The 15798-nt window shown below is 38.3% G+C and overlaps 1 protein-coding gene and 1 pseudogene across 11 annotated transcripts in view; one reads left to right on the forward strand and one right to left on the reverse strand.

The window, feature by feature from the left end:
• Slmap (sarcolemma associated protein) overlaps nucleotides 1–15798 on the reverse strand; it is a 119613-nt gene that overhangs the window by 98020 nt on the left and 5795 nt on the right. The window lies entirely within an intron of this gene.
• On the forward strand, nucleotides 2497–2832 carry LOC116085036 (annotated as a pseudogene).

Raw genomic sequence — 15798 nt, forward strand, 5'->3', positions numbered from 1 at the left:
ACTGATAAAGTACAAAATCATATATCTACTTTGAAAAACAGATTGTCAGTTTCTCAAAATGCTATTATAATACAGTTATACATGATATAGCAATTTTACTTCCAAGTATATACACAAATAAACTAGAATATATGTAGCACAAAACTTGTGTACAAATTCATAATAGCCAAATAGAGAAAATCAAAAGAACTTAAATGTTCATAAATGGATGACTGGATACATACAGTAGGTTACTATCTGCAATAAAAGAAACAAAGTGCTGGTAAATACTACAACTGGGAGAGGCCCTGAAACACTATGCTGAATGAAAAGTAGATGGGAAAGACATGTTACATAATTGCATTTAAACAAATATCCAGATAGGCAGTCTATAGACAAAACTGAGTGGCCAGGGCTGGTGACATGGCTCAGCGGGTAAGAGCACTGACTGCTCTTTCGAAGGTCCTGAGTTCAAATCCCAGCAACCACATGGTGGCTCACAACCACACGTAATGAGATCTGACGTCCTCTTCTGGTGCAGTCTGAAGGCAGCTACAGTGTACTTATGTATAATAATAAATAAATCATTGGGCTAGAGGAGTTGACCAGAGCGAGCAGAAGCCCTAAAGTCAGTCCCCAATAACCAGATGAAGGCTCACAACTATCTGTACAGCTACAGTGTGTACTCAGATACATAAAATAAATAAATAAATCTTTAAAAAAAAAGAAAACAAAACTGAGTGGCCAAAGGAGTCTCGCAGGGAGGAAGGACTGTAGAGTGAGTACCACGAGGTCCACAGGTATTCTGGAGGTGGACTGACAAAACATTCTTGAGCTACCAAGTAGTAACAGCTGTGAACCTCTGTAGGTATACTAAACACTGCAGTGTACACTAGAAACTTAAAAATAGGCTGGGCACTGGTGGTGCACACCTTTAATCCCAGCACTCAGGAGGCATAGGCAGGCAGATTTCTGAATTCAAGGCCAGCCTGGTCTACAGGGTGAGTTCCAGGACAGCCAGGGCTACACAGAGAAACCCTGTCTCAAAAAACCAAAAAAAAAAAAAAAAACCATGAAGATTTAAACTCTGAAATAAAACACTCAGGAGTAGTTAAAACTGTAATTATATGACTTTTGAGAAAGAACTAGGAATATTAAAAGTCAAGGGATAAAAGCGAGGACTTTGTGGTAACTGTAGACAATAGAGACAAAGATGGAGATGTCAAACCTGTCAAAAAAAATTTAAGAACCAGGAAAGAACAGTGCTATGCACAGAAAAGTTTTGTAAGTTCCATTAAAAACACATCCTGGAGAACAGGAGTATAGTGCAATAATATGCCTGAGATCCTGAGTTGGATCCCAGACCTTTCTCCTCCCTGACTCCCAAATACCCTAAAATTAAACTAATCTAAATGCCTAACTTATCCATATTAAAGACTCCCTGGTGACTTTTAAATTTAATTTAATGAAGGATCACATGAGTTACATAGGAGAAAGTAAAAGGACATAGAAAGTACATAACATCAGAGGGAATATGGACAGATTTCAAATGCAAAACTGAATTTTAACCAAAAAAGTATTACTTTTGCACACTATGTTTATAGGGCAAATGAACTGTGTTAACTTTTCTAGCAATCATTTGTCCTAGCTGAGCTGAGAGATGGAAGCTGGGTGGTAGCACACTGTATACCAAATGTCAAGTCCACTGGGCAGACATTTCTTAACCCATACCTGTGATGAGCTCATAGGAAGTACTCAATGAGCACTGCACTTTAAAATTATTAAATTATCACATATGCTTCAGGAAATTAGAATTAGAATTTAACAAATGAAAAATCAAACAAACAAAAGACAGAATTCTCAAGTCTGAAACTAAAGATCGGGGAAGAAAAGAATTTCCTTCAAAATACCCATAAGAGGAAACTAAAGAGGCCAGCTAACTTTACTGTGCTACTAAATGCGGCTAGCTATATTAATAAGTTTCTTTTTTAATATACTACAGCTCAAATTTAGAGTCAGAAGATGCTAAGCAAAGATACTCTTACACTGACATACATTCCTGGCCCTCTGTTATTTATATTGCTATTATATTAAAAAATATGTGAGTCCACACAATTCTAAAGAATTTGCTTTTTAAATGATATAACTATAAAATATCCATTCAGAATGGATGCACTGCAGCCAGGCTGAGCATATACTCATTGACAGAGCACTTGCCAGCCACATATAAGTAAGGCCCTGTATTCAATACATGACACCTCCATCATACTCAACATTTTTTTTTTGTCTTAAGGCGTTTATTTTAGAAAGGAGAGAGAGAAAAGGAAGAAAAGTAGAGGCCGGCCATGGCCACATGGAGAGTGGGGAAGGGGAGGGGGAACAAGAGGTGAGAGTAAAGACAAGAAGCTAAGAGGTTGAGAGAGAGCCATCATACTCAACTTAAGGAATATACAATACAGAAAACAAAAACAGAACAGGTTCTTCCTCTTCCAGGGATAGTGCTCAGAGGCACTCAGAATGGTCCAGCGGTTGACACACCACTGAAGGCTTTCCTACAATACAGCCTAGTTTTCCAACAAAACTACGGTGTCTTGAATCCCTGATACCAGGACTGTTTACCTTTATACCAAGAGGGCTGGGGAAGCACCTAAATCTGCATGTGGTATGTGCCCAGGCAGACTGCTGTGAGACCAAGGCCTTATGAGATTGTCTAAGATGCACATCAGCAAGACCTATGACTGTTCCATGTGTGCCAAGTGTGTCCATGACAGGATCAAGCGGGATTTCCTTACTGAAGAGAAAATCACTGTCAAAGTGTTGAATGTACAAGCACAGAGTCAGAAAGCAAAATAAATATCCAGCTTTTTAAATTAAAAAAAAAAAACAGAAAAAAGAAAAACAGAACAGATACAACAATTATCTAAGAAATCTATGGAAGAAATGGGAAATCTAATGGTTAAAAACATATTTATTATTAACTAGACTTAGACCAATAATCTATTCAATATTAACTAAGCTTAAAATATATACAACCATACATACATACACCCATATATCAACAAGACAACCTTCTAATTTAAGTTCAAGCCAATCAAAAAGAAATCAGCATAAAGACAAATGCTAAACAAAGTAAGGGTGATTTCTTACTGACTATTCAGCTCATCTATATAACTTTCACAGAGAAGAAAATGACATTTTTACACTGAAGCATTAACATATATGAAAAGTATAAAGAAACCAGTATAATCAAAACATTTGTAAACATCAGTAAGAGTGCTACCTTTTAAATATTTGATTAACATAATTACTATAAATTTTTGCCCTTTAAAGCCAAGTGCTGTTGCTAGAGTAACTATAGTTACTCTAGCATCACTAGTTAGTTCACCTCACTTTTCTTTTTGAACAAGATAGCTGCAAGCAATGCAGTTAATGGAGTTCAAGTTGCAAAACTATTTTGAACACAGCAAAAAGGGCAAACCACAAAAGATCCTTTGTATTTCTCATATCAGAATACTTCCATAAACACTATTTGAATCTAATATATAAAGCAAAATCTGAAATTAGATGATGTTGAATTAATTTTAGCTTTAAATTCAGTAAAGGATATAAATTATGAAACCTCTGCTACACAATAAAATTATAATCTTCTGAGGATGTAATCTGAGCAGCTTAAATGCTATGCCAAAAGACTTAAGAAATGTTTGGAGTTGTCTGGTAACAATAATAGAGGTTCCTTTAACAGGATTTTTGAAAATTATGTTGAAAATACTAAAATAAACCTTAAAAAGTAGTCATAATTCAGGAAATGTATCATACCTTAACTTTTGGAGGGCATTCTCAAAATGCTTAAGACTCAGAAAGTCAGTTTCGTGGAAGCCATGTTAGCAGAGTTACACTGTCCAAAGGAAGTGACAGTGCAGATTGTGGGTTTTGACATCTACAGTTTACAATAGATAAACATTGTGCAAATAAAGAGTACTAAAGCTCAACAAAGTCACAGCTCTTTGCAGGAGGTGGAAGTGCACGCCTGTAAGCCCAATGCCTGGGAAAGCTGAATGAAAATTTCACATGCTCAAGATTAAATTAAAACTTTTATTGTTGGCCAAATGCAGAGTAAAAGCTGACACAAATCAGCTCTCAGAAAGCCTCTCCTCCACAGACTCGGCACAGTCGTTATACACACTTACAGTCAAAGGCTTCTCAAACAAGGATTCTCTCAATAGTAATGCAAAGATAAGTTCCAAACTTTTCAAAACTCAGAACATTAAAAAAAGGTTATGAGAACATAATCTACGGCTACTGAATTTCTAATTCATGCTGTATTATAAAGCTCAAAATTCCAATATAGATCTGTGATTCACAATCCATTAGCACAATATGTATTTAACTCAGGATTTCAACTAACAAGTAATACCTGAATTGTATGGCTCTCCTCATGCCAGTCATTCGTGTATACAGACAATCAACAGAGACTTCAGGAAAGTAGCAACAATTAAAACTAAGAACAAACAAGTTATCAACAAGTATAACACATAGGCTTCCAAAGCAAAACACTTAATTATACTCTATACCCCACAATCAAGCGTTTCAGAGTAATTACACTCACCAACTCACTGAGCTTCCAAATCTACTACTTTGAACATCCCTTAAGTCACTGAGAAGACAGCTCTGATCTAACACAAATGTGGAATTAAACCTCACACTCATGAGTTAAAGAATGGGTCTCATATAATCTTCCTAGGTAAGATTTGGGAGAAATTATAAAATCATGAGGGCTTTGACAATCAAAAGATTAATCCATTAAAAGATTTTTATGGTAAGATGGTGGAAACTGGAAGAAGTGGGTTACTGGAGGTCAGCTTTCAAGGGGTATATCTTGGCCACAGCCTCTTCCTCTAATGTCCTGTTTCCTTGTTGACCTGAGGCAAACAGAGTACCTTTTCTTACCATGTCTTGGTGCCATGATACTAAAAACAATGGAATCAGGAAACCAAGTAAACATACTCATAAATAATGTAGAGCTCTGCTGACTGCAGTGTAGTGGCTCAGTTGGTGGAATTATTTCCTTACATGCACAAAGCCCTGGGTACTGGATAAGTGTGTTGTCACATGCCAGTAAGCCCAGTGCTCAGGAGGTAGAGGCAGACCAGGAGTTCAAAGTCATCTCTGGATACACAGTAAGTCTAAAGCCAGCCTGGGCTATATGAAACTAATCCATTAAAAGATTTTTATGGAAAGATGGTGGAAGAGGGACTATATGATGATAATCTCATAGATTATCATCAACAACAAATAGAGGTCAAAACATATAATAACAGGATAATAACAGCATGATTAGCTCACCTATATAATTATTCTATTTCATAGTCTAGTAGCACTATTGCTTGGATGCTGTATGTCTACCACAAGCTCAAGACGCAATCCAATGAATGGCACCATAGGGAAATAAAGGAACTTCTATACAGTAGGACACACTAGAAGGAACTTAGATCACTAGAAACATGAACATGGAGAACAGTATGTGACACCAGTCACCTCCTCTTTCTCTTTTATGTTCCCTGGCCACAAACTATAAATAGCTATGCTCAACCACACACTCCATTCATGGAAAACATAGAACTACACAAATACTAGGAAACCAAACAATACTTATGAATGAACAGTGGGTCATTTAAAAAAAGAATCAAGGTAGAAATATTAAAATTCTTAGAATCAAATGAAAATGACAGTATAATTTACCAGAACCTATAAGATACAGCTAGAGAAGTTCTAACAAGAAAGTTATATATAAATGCTCACAATAAACATTCAGAGACAGTTCAAAAAAAAAGAAAGAAACACTAACATACATACCTCTAGCCAAAATAACAAAAGACCCAAATTTAAAAGGTAGAGATGAAAAGAGATGAATCATTAGACAATATTTTGAAAGCTATATTCCAAGAAATTGGAAAATCTAAAAGAAACAGATGAACACCTAGATATATGCAACCTACATATCAAATAAAGACATAAAAACTTAAACACACCCATGAAAAATGAGATTGAATGTGGACTGAATAATTTTAAAGTCTATGTGTGTGCGCGTGCGCACACACACACACACACACACACACACACACAACAAAAACAAAACAAACAGCTCAGAACTAGTATTCACGGCTGACTCCCATTAAACTTTTAAGAACCAATACCAATACTCATCAAAACATTCAACCAAACAGCAAACAACACTGCCAATCTCATTCTAAGAAGCCAAGATCACGTTGAAACCAAAGGAGGATACAACTCAAAAGCAAAACTACAGACCAACTGCCCTGACTAGCCCCGAGGCAAAACTCCCAGTAACACATTAATATGACCACACACATCATGACCAAACTGGTTTATTTCCAGGGATTCAAGTTTGGGGCAGTATATGCAAATTAACAAATACAAATACATTTATATAGATATACTAGAGGACAGAATATGAATAATCATTTGATAAAGTTCAATATCCTTTCATGACAGAAGTCCTAAACATATTAGGTAGGAATAAAACAAGTATATCTAAACATGATAAAGATTGTATATATGGTATATATACATATATCTCCTGCATCCAAAATCATATTAAATGTGAAAAAAAAAAGCATTTCCTTTGCAATTTGGAACTAGTCAAGAGTGACTTTCTACTATTGTAACAGTATTCCAGTCATAAGGCAAGAAAAGACATTAAAAAAAAGAAAAAAAATAAGCAAAGGCTAAAGTCATATCATCCCTATTTGCAGATGACAAATACTAAAAGACTCTGAAGACTCCACCAGAAAACTGTTAGATACAATACTTCAGTCAAGTAACAAAATACAAAATTAACACAAAAATCAGTAGCTTTTCTATATACCAGCAATAAACTTGTCGAAAAGGAATTTTTTTAAATCCTACCCACAACAGCTTCAAAATACATATAAACGTAAGTAAATATCTCGTAATAAACCTAACCAAGGAAATTAAAGACTTCCACAATCAGCATCTTTAAGATTGTAAAAACAAGGGGCTGGAGGGATGGCTCAGTGGTTAAGAGCTAGTGATGGTTTGTATAGCTCCAGCTATCCAGCATCAACTGTTCCAGTAGTTTCCTTCTTCTCTTGACTATAAAGCCAGAGACACATGGCTGAAACTGCCAAAGCTGCTGCTTCCTGGGGCTAGAACTTGGCACCCTTGTTCTACTGCACCATCACCAGTTTTCTGTTTTCTAGCTCCTATACACTGCCTAGCTTGGCTGTCCTGGAACTTGCTGTCGATTGACCTTGAACTCAAGAGATCTGCAGGGCTATCTCCTGGGACTAAAGGCGTGCACCTAAATTTAGCTGGGTGGGATCTTGCCCCAAGGTCACCACTACCTTAACTCAATTGAGTATCTCTGAACACAGCATTCAGCTCCATTTCACTTCCTGGTGCCCCTTTAATACTCGAACCATACAGTTTATGCTTTTCCTTTCTAAGCTTGCTATGCTTATTCAAAACATTCTTGAAGAGACTTAACCAGAGAACAAAGTCTATGATGGGCATTTCTGAGACTTCCTTTGTCAATGCAATTAACTGAGTCTCTTCCCCTCAGCCTCATGCACACTCTTCAGACAAGGGCAAAAAGCAGCTACGTTCTTCAACAAAATACTACAAACACAGTCTCTAGGCCACATACTGAAGTTCTTCTCCACCGAAACCTCATGGGCCAGGTCTGTACAGTTCAAATCACTCACATCAACAAAAGCTTCCATATTCCTACTAGGATGGCTCATTAAGCCTCACTTAAAACATTCCATGGCTTTCCAAATCCAAAGTCCCCAGATCTACATTCTTCCAAACAAAAGCATGGTCAGGCCTATCACAGTAATACACAGTAATACACCACTCCTGGTACCAACTTATTAGTCAGCGTTCTCTAGAGTCACAGACCATATGCAATGTGAATGTCTCTCTATACTGAGAGAATTTATTGTGATGACTCACAGTGTGCAGTCCAACTAACGCAACAGTGGGCAGCTGTGGATAGGAAGTCCAAGAATGTAGTAGTTGCTCAGTCCCACCAGGCTAGTTGTTTCAGCTGGTCTTCTGTAGAAGTAGGTTCTAACAGATGTGCTGGCAAGTAAATGCAAGCAGCAAACAAAGAACCTTCCTTCTTCCAATGTCCTTATGTAGGCCTCCAGCAGAAGGTGTGGCCCAGATTAAAGGTGTGTGCTACCACACCTGGATCTGGGACTTGCTTTGTCTCTTGAACTCCTCGCCTCAGTCTCCTGGGATTACAGGCACCTACTATCTTGCCTGGGCCTAAGCTTTTCATAGCCACTATGCCTCAAAATCGCCATGCCAAGATCCAGGTCAGAAACTTGTATCTCCCAGCCTCAAGATCTAGGTCACAGGTGAGCCCTCCAAATCTGGATTGTAGTTCATTCCAGATATAGTCAAGTTGACAACCAGGAATAGCCATTACGGAGTTGCTCTTCCAGAACACCCAGGTTCAATTCCTAGCACCCACATGGCAGCTCACAACTGTCTACAACTCCAGCTCCAGAGGATACAACATTCTCACACAGATATATATGCAGGCAAAACACCAATGCATAGGGGCCTGGTGAGATGGTTCAGCGGGTAAGAGCACTGACTGCTTTTCCAAAGGTTCTGAGTTCAAATACCAGCATGGTGGCTCACAACCATCCGTAATGAGATCAGACTCCCTCTTTTGGTGCGTCTGAAGACAGCTACAGTGTACTTATATATAATAATAAATAAATAAATCTCTAAAAAAAAGAAAAAACACCAATACACATAAAAGGAAAAAACAAAAACAATCAATTTAAAAAAGGCTGAAGAAACTAAAGACACAAGATGATGGAAAGGTCCACCCTTCACATTCCTAAAACAGACCATTGTAAAAATAGATGTGTCACTGAAAAGTGCCTACAGATGCAACTTCCTTCAAAATTCTACTAGTGATCTACATGGTTATAGAAAAATAACCCTAAACTCCATATGGAAGACCCCACAACAGCTAAAACAAACCTAAGCAGAAAGAACTGCTGGGAGTGTTAAGAGTACCTAAACTCAAATCGTACTACACAGATAAAGCAAGAAAAGCAGCAGACAAGACGGGCAGCACAGTACTGCCATGAAGAGAGACGTGTGAGCCAATGTAATAGAACAGAGGACACAGAAATAAACTCAACATAGCAAGATGCCAGTCATACATGGGAAAACTGCCAGACTGGTCCACAAACGTTGAGAAAACAACATGTCCACTCATGAAAACTGAAACTAGATCTGTATTTCTCGCCCTGCACAAAATTCAATTCAAGATGGATCAAAGACTTTAAGAGCTGAAGTTTTAAAACTGCTGGAGAAAACATAGGAAAGACCACCTTCCTATGGCAGAGTCACAGAGAAGAACCTTCTGAAAAGGAAGGTTCAGCCAAAGTAAGCCTGACTGCTGACAAATGGGATTACAAGAAATTAAAGGAAAAGAAAAAAAAAAGGTAAGGAAAAAAAAACAAGAATCAACAGGGTAGAGAGACAGTCCACAGACTGGTCAAGAACACTGCCAACCCTACACTTACAAATCTCCCAGTAAAAACAACGGGCTGACACACTGAGCTGAACAGGCCATTCTCAAAAGAAACAAATGGTCAATAATTTTTTAAAGGTGTTCAACACCTTAGCCATGAGAAAAAACTGCCTTCTTGGTTAGCTGACTGGATTCTAATCTTAAAATTGTGCTTGCTTTTTTGAGGGAAACCACGCATACTAGAGATTAATTAAGAAACTATTATTACTTTACCACATTCATAAATTCACAAATTCAAAAGAATTTACTAAGCTTAGCAAACTCAAAAACAGACTATTAAAGGGAGAAAACCTCTCAACAATGAAAATACATACATATAAGTTAAACTTGGTAGAACATGCCCAGCACTTGGGAGGTAGAGGCAGGAGGATCAAGAATTCAAAATCACCCTTAGCTACATAGTGAGTTCTATACCAGCTTGTACTACAAGAGACCCTGCCTCAAAAAAAAAAAAAAAAAAAAAAAAAAAAAAAAAAAAAAAATCAGTTATAGAAAACCAGCACACAAGATATACTGTAAGCACACCAACTAAACCAAGAAGAAAAACTTAATAGCCACAAGTTGAGTACCTACTAAGCGTCTGACATGAAGAATTCTCTTCTGTCTTTATAGCCTGAATTTAATTTTTTGTTTGTTTGCCTTTCTCTTGCTTGCTTTAGCAGTCTGGACATTGAGTGCTCTTAGCCCTAGACTCCTTTACAGGGAAAGAAAATGACAGCACAGTGTTCCCGGGGTGGCACAGCTGGAAAGCCTTCTAGTCATTACCTGAAACAGGCTCAGGGATGGGCCAGGTGTTCAACTGCCTCAGAGACTGACAGCATTTTCCTTTCCCGTCCCAATTAGGTTAACTTCTGAGATGCATTTCCCACAGTGCATTGCTCTCTTATGGGCCTTTCCATCTTAAATGTTTCCTGTACCCAAAGGCTAGAATCCACTGCTCTTTTTCATCCAGCCTGAAGAACCCTACTCACACTTTAAACAGTGATTTAAAAACAGCATTCTCTGTGGAGCTTTCTCCATTCCTCCCACACTCTCTGCCCCCATTCCTGGAGGAAGCAATATATGACTTTCTCAGCTCCCTGGAAACAATGATTCACAGATACTTCTGGTATTTGGAATCCTAGTTCTTTTTTTATACAACTATCTACTGGACTCTGCACTACACTTGCAAACATTAGACCTGAGATACTAATTGGCCTGCAACATAATGGTTCCAAACTAAGTTCAACAGTAATTTAAATTAATACTTTGTTCTCACAACAACAGTGTTTTACCCTCTCCTTGTCTCTGCAATCATCACAAATCCCTGGGCTAGGAGAATTTGTATACACTTCCCAGGTTCGGATCAGGTAAACTATGTCTTTAACTACCATTGCTCAACTCCCACATTAAAACTCTAGCATTGCAACTTCTCAAAAGTATCAGAATTGATCTTGATAACAAATATTTCAAAAGTACAAAAGCCTCTCTATTTACTAAACTTAAGATAAAAGTCCAATCATGATTAAGACAATCACACTAAGGAAACAGAAAATTCAAACTACATTGGAATTCAAAGTTAGGAATGGTGGCTCAAGCCTATAATCCCAGCACTTAGGAGGGGGAAAGAAGACTCAAAGTTTGAGACCAGCCTGGACATTGTAACACATGACCTCAAAAAATAATGAGCATGGTAACATGAATTTGTAATCCAATACTGTGGACTAAAAGACTGAGGCTCCTTGGAGCTAACAGGTCACCCAGTCAAACCTAATTGGAGAGCTGCAGGCCAATGAGAGACCCTGACTCACGGGAGGAGGGTGGTATTTCTGAGAATAACAACCAAGGTTCTCCAACCTACACACACACACACACACACACACACACACACACTGTTTAGAAAGAAAGTTTACTGATTTATCCATCTAAGTGGACAAATGCAATAAAAAAATTAAGCACTAAACTAGCAGCTACTTCAAAAGTAGAAGTATGAAGGATGAGTTTCTTTTAATCCATATGCTTCCATATTGCTTCAACTTTTATGAGAGCATATTCCTACTATTTTGATAACTAAAAATACAGAAAGACTTGAGTCTTCATATTGGAAACTCTTGTCTGGCTGGATTAGGTCAAATAAGTAGTTAGTTACATATACAAATAAAACTACAAGCATGAAAGTATTATGAAAATCTAATGTACGAAGTTAATTCATGTTTAAACTTAAAATCTACCACAAAGTATAGATTAGACAAAGAATACAATACTAATCACTAAAACCTCACTTTTCAAGTGCCACCATAAAGCTTACTTTTTAAACTTTTTTTTTAAAGATATATTTATTTATTATATGTAAGTACACTGTAGCTATCTTCAGATATCCCAGAAGAGGGCATCAGATCTCATTACGGATGGCTGTGAGCCACCATGTGGTTGCTGGGATTTGAACTAACGACCTTCAGTAGAGACAACCTTCAGTAGAGCAGTCAGCGCTCTTAACCACTAAGCCATCTCTCCAGCCCTAAAGCTTACATTTTAATTTTCATGTGTTAGTGCACATCACATGCATGCATATGTCTCCCTCTCCCCCCTCCCTCCCCTCTCTCTCCAAGTGTGTGCATGCCCTGGAGATTGTACCAAGGCCCTGTGCTCCTCCTCTGAACTAAGTGCTTAACACTCTCCAATGCCATGTAGCCCAGGCTTGCCTTAACTTGCAATCTTCTTGTCTGGAGCACTGGGATCACAGGCATACACCATACCCTCTCTTTCAAGTATAAACACTGTTGGTGAAAATGGGAGAAGGGGACTCATGGGTGTAGGCAGTAGGGGGTATGGATATGTGCAAAGTATAATTACATACATATATGAAAAATGTCATTATGAAGTCCATTGTTTTGTATGGTAAAAACAAAAAACAAGCCAGGCAGTGGTGGTACACGCCTTTAATCCCAGCGCTTAGGAGGCAGAGGCAGGTGGATTTCTGAGTTCAAGGCCAGCCTGGTTTACAGAGTGCGTTCCAGGACAGCCAGGGCTATACAGAGAGACCCTGTCTCGAAAAAAACAAAATTAAAGAAAAAAAGAAAAAAGAAAAAATAAACTGTTACTAGGTAGGTCAGTGGTACAGCACCTCCTGAGAATGGCTTTTGGAGAGGTAGGTTCCATCTCCAGTACTGAATTTAAAAGTCTTTCCAGACTGGCAGTGGTGGTATATGACTTTAATCCCAGGACAGCCAAGGCTACATAGAGAAACACTGCCTCAAAAACAAAACGAACAAAAAAAAAAAAAATTGAAGACTGCATTATTCATCTGAACCATGCATCTAAATAGTATCTAAGAAAAAACATTAGGAATGGTAGAGGTAAGTTTAGAAAAACGTCAGCCAACTAAAAGAAATGATCACTGGATTTCTTCAGTTGTTGAAAATTTGTAACAGACAAACTTTTAGTTATATGCCACAAAATGAAAGCTTAAATTACCTTTTAATATCAAGTGTGGTAGTGCACACTTTTAGTCTCAGCACCTGGGAGACAGAGGCAGGTGAACCAATGTGAGTTCAAAGTCAGCCTGGTCTACAAAATGAGCTCCAGAACAGCAGGGCTACACAGCAAGACCTTGTCTGAATAAAATCAAAATGAAATTTAAAAAGAAGAAAAAGATGCAATTTATTACAATTGTTAAGTCCATAAGAAGAATAAATGCCTAGTACTTTGGCTTTTTTATTCCATAGGTTTAAAGAAAGAAAAAGAGAGAGAGAGAGAAAGAGAGAGAACGAACAAAAATGTCACGCTGCAGCACCTCTGCTTACTCCCTAAACGTGTTATACAGATTATAATATGAATATTTAAAAATACACTCCCCCAATAAAGTATTATTTTGTCTAAGAGTGGCTATAAATATACTAGTTCAAAACTATTATCACCAAACACAAGTTTATATAAAAGCACAAAATACTTAGCAAAATATCTTGTATATTGCAAGTTCTCAGTAAGTAATGATTTGTACAAAGAGTACATGTTGGTAATTAAGTCCATAACTTCACACTGAAAACTAACTTGAATGACCCTTAGCCCTTTAACCCACCAAGGATTGTAGAAATACAGACTGCTGGATTGTTCACAGTTCAATCATTCAAACATTTATATAGTGCCTATTCTTTGTTCTCAAGAGATCACATCTGGCAGAGCAATAGAGCATTATTTGCATTACACTTATTTTGTTGTCTGTGTCTCAAAATGAAGTTACAGGCAAAGTTCTATAGGAGTAAAGAGAAAGAAGCCATCCATTCTTCAGAGAGTCAGGGAAAGCTCCCCCCTAGAACTAAGCCTCAGGGATAAAAGGGAAAGGTCATTCTTGGAGACAAAGAAGCAGAAAGGGCACTTGTTTTAAAAAGGAACAGTGAGCGCTGTCACAGGCCCTGGGGTAGCAAGTTTGAGATGAAGGGAAAAAAGAAATGGGAGGTAGGGTGAAAGACAGATTTTAATACTACAAATAATTAATGGAACAATCAAGTTTTTTGGGAGGAGGGGTTGGTTTTTTTTCTTTTTTGTTTTTTTTTTGTTTTGTTTTGTTTTGTTTTGAGAATATTTGTCTGCCTGTAACACCCAGAGGAAAGCACGAATCCCAGAAAGTTCTTAAGAATAAATGTCACCCTTCCATCCCCGAAGACACACCCTTTTTTCTTTGGAAATTCTGGGAATGGAACCAGGCAGGGTCTCATGTATGCTAGGCATGCACTCTACCATGGAGCTATATCCCAGTCAGCCATATTATTTTTGATTCAAATACAAAGTAACTGCCACTAAGAACCAATCTCATGGCAAATCAAGCAGTGCACTTACAGTCTAAGCACTAGACTAGAGACATTAAGAGGAGAGAGAGAGATTAAGGCCAGACTGAGCTAGATAGCAAGTTCTGGCTGCCTGAGCTATATAAATAACAAGACCTTGTCTCCAAAGCCTCCATTTCCCAAAAAAGAACCAATCTCACAATCTTTCCACTTAAACCTTAAATGGTGAACATTGCACTCCCTACTCACTACAAAACAGATCTTAGACTAACACAAATACCATTTAAGAAAACCAAATAGGAGCCCAAGAAGGTTAAGAGTGAATTTAAAGCCAGTAGTGGTATTCTCCGCATTCAGTAGGCAGAGGTAGGGGGAATCTCCGTGAGTTCAAGACCAGCCTGGTCTTTAAAATGAGTTCCATGACATGATAGCCATACATAGTAGCTCACTATGTTTAGTGAGACCCTGTCTCAAAAAAAGAAATTAATGAATTTAAGGAGTAAAGTCAAATAACAAAATGGGGTTAGGGTGATTAAGAATATATAAACTATTACTTTTCAGGTGCTTTGTCCTCATGTATTATGTGTATCATGTGTGTGTGTAGTAACTACAAAGACCAGAAGAGAGTGTTGGATCCCCTGGGTCTGGCCTTTAAGATAGTTGTCAGGCCACTATGTGGATGCTAGGAATCACACCTGGGTCCTTTGAAGAGCGGCCAGTGAGTACTCTTAATCGCTGAGCCATCATCTTTCCAGGTCCTAAGCCATACTTTTTTTAACTTTTTACTGATTCTTTGTGAATTTACATCATACACCCCAATCCCACTCATCTCCCTGTCCCTCCATACCCACCCTCCTCCACCTTTGCAACCTTCCCAACAAAAGAAAACAAAAAATATATTTTTTTTAAATCTCACTGTGGAAGCTGTGGTGTGTCATGGTGTGTCCCACAGTGTACCCCTCTGTCCACACATCTTTTACTAGCAAATGTTCACTGAAGTGAGTCACTGGTCTGGTTTGAGGCCAATCAAGTGGCCTCTGTACACTATCAATACTGGATCCTCACTGGGACTCCTCTCAGCTATCCTGTTGTTGCTCTGCATCATAGAGGTCCTGCAGCTTTGATTCTGCAGGACCAACCCTTTCACGAACTCCAACAGATCATAGATGGGGTAAACATTAGGGTGAGCCAACTCAAAGCCAGGGATCTGGGCCTGGATGGTAGATGAGTCAGTCAGCCTACCAGCCCCCCTGCACCCACAACACCAGAGCCAACTCTCCCACTTTGCCCAGGAGAGAGACAGGATCAGTTTTCCTCTGCCTAAGCTGTGGTTTTTTGGTTTGGGGGTTTTTTTGGTTTTTGGTTTGGTTTTTGGTTTGTTTTGGTTTAGTTTTTCAAGACAGGGTTTCTCTGTGTAGCCCTGGCTGTCCTGGAACTCACTCTGTAGACCAG

The sequence above is a fragment of the Mastomys coucha genome, unplaced genomic scaffold, assembly GCF_008632895.1.
Source record: "Mastomys coucha isolate ucsf_1 unplaced genomic scaffold, UCSF_Mcou_1 pScaffold9, whole genome shotgun sequence".
In the NCBI taxonomy this organism is placed as follows: Eukaryota; Metazoa; Chordata; class Mammalia; order Rodentia; family Muridae; genus Mastomys; species Mastomys coucha.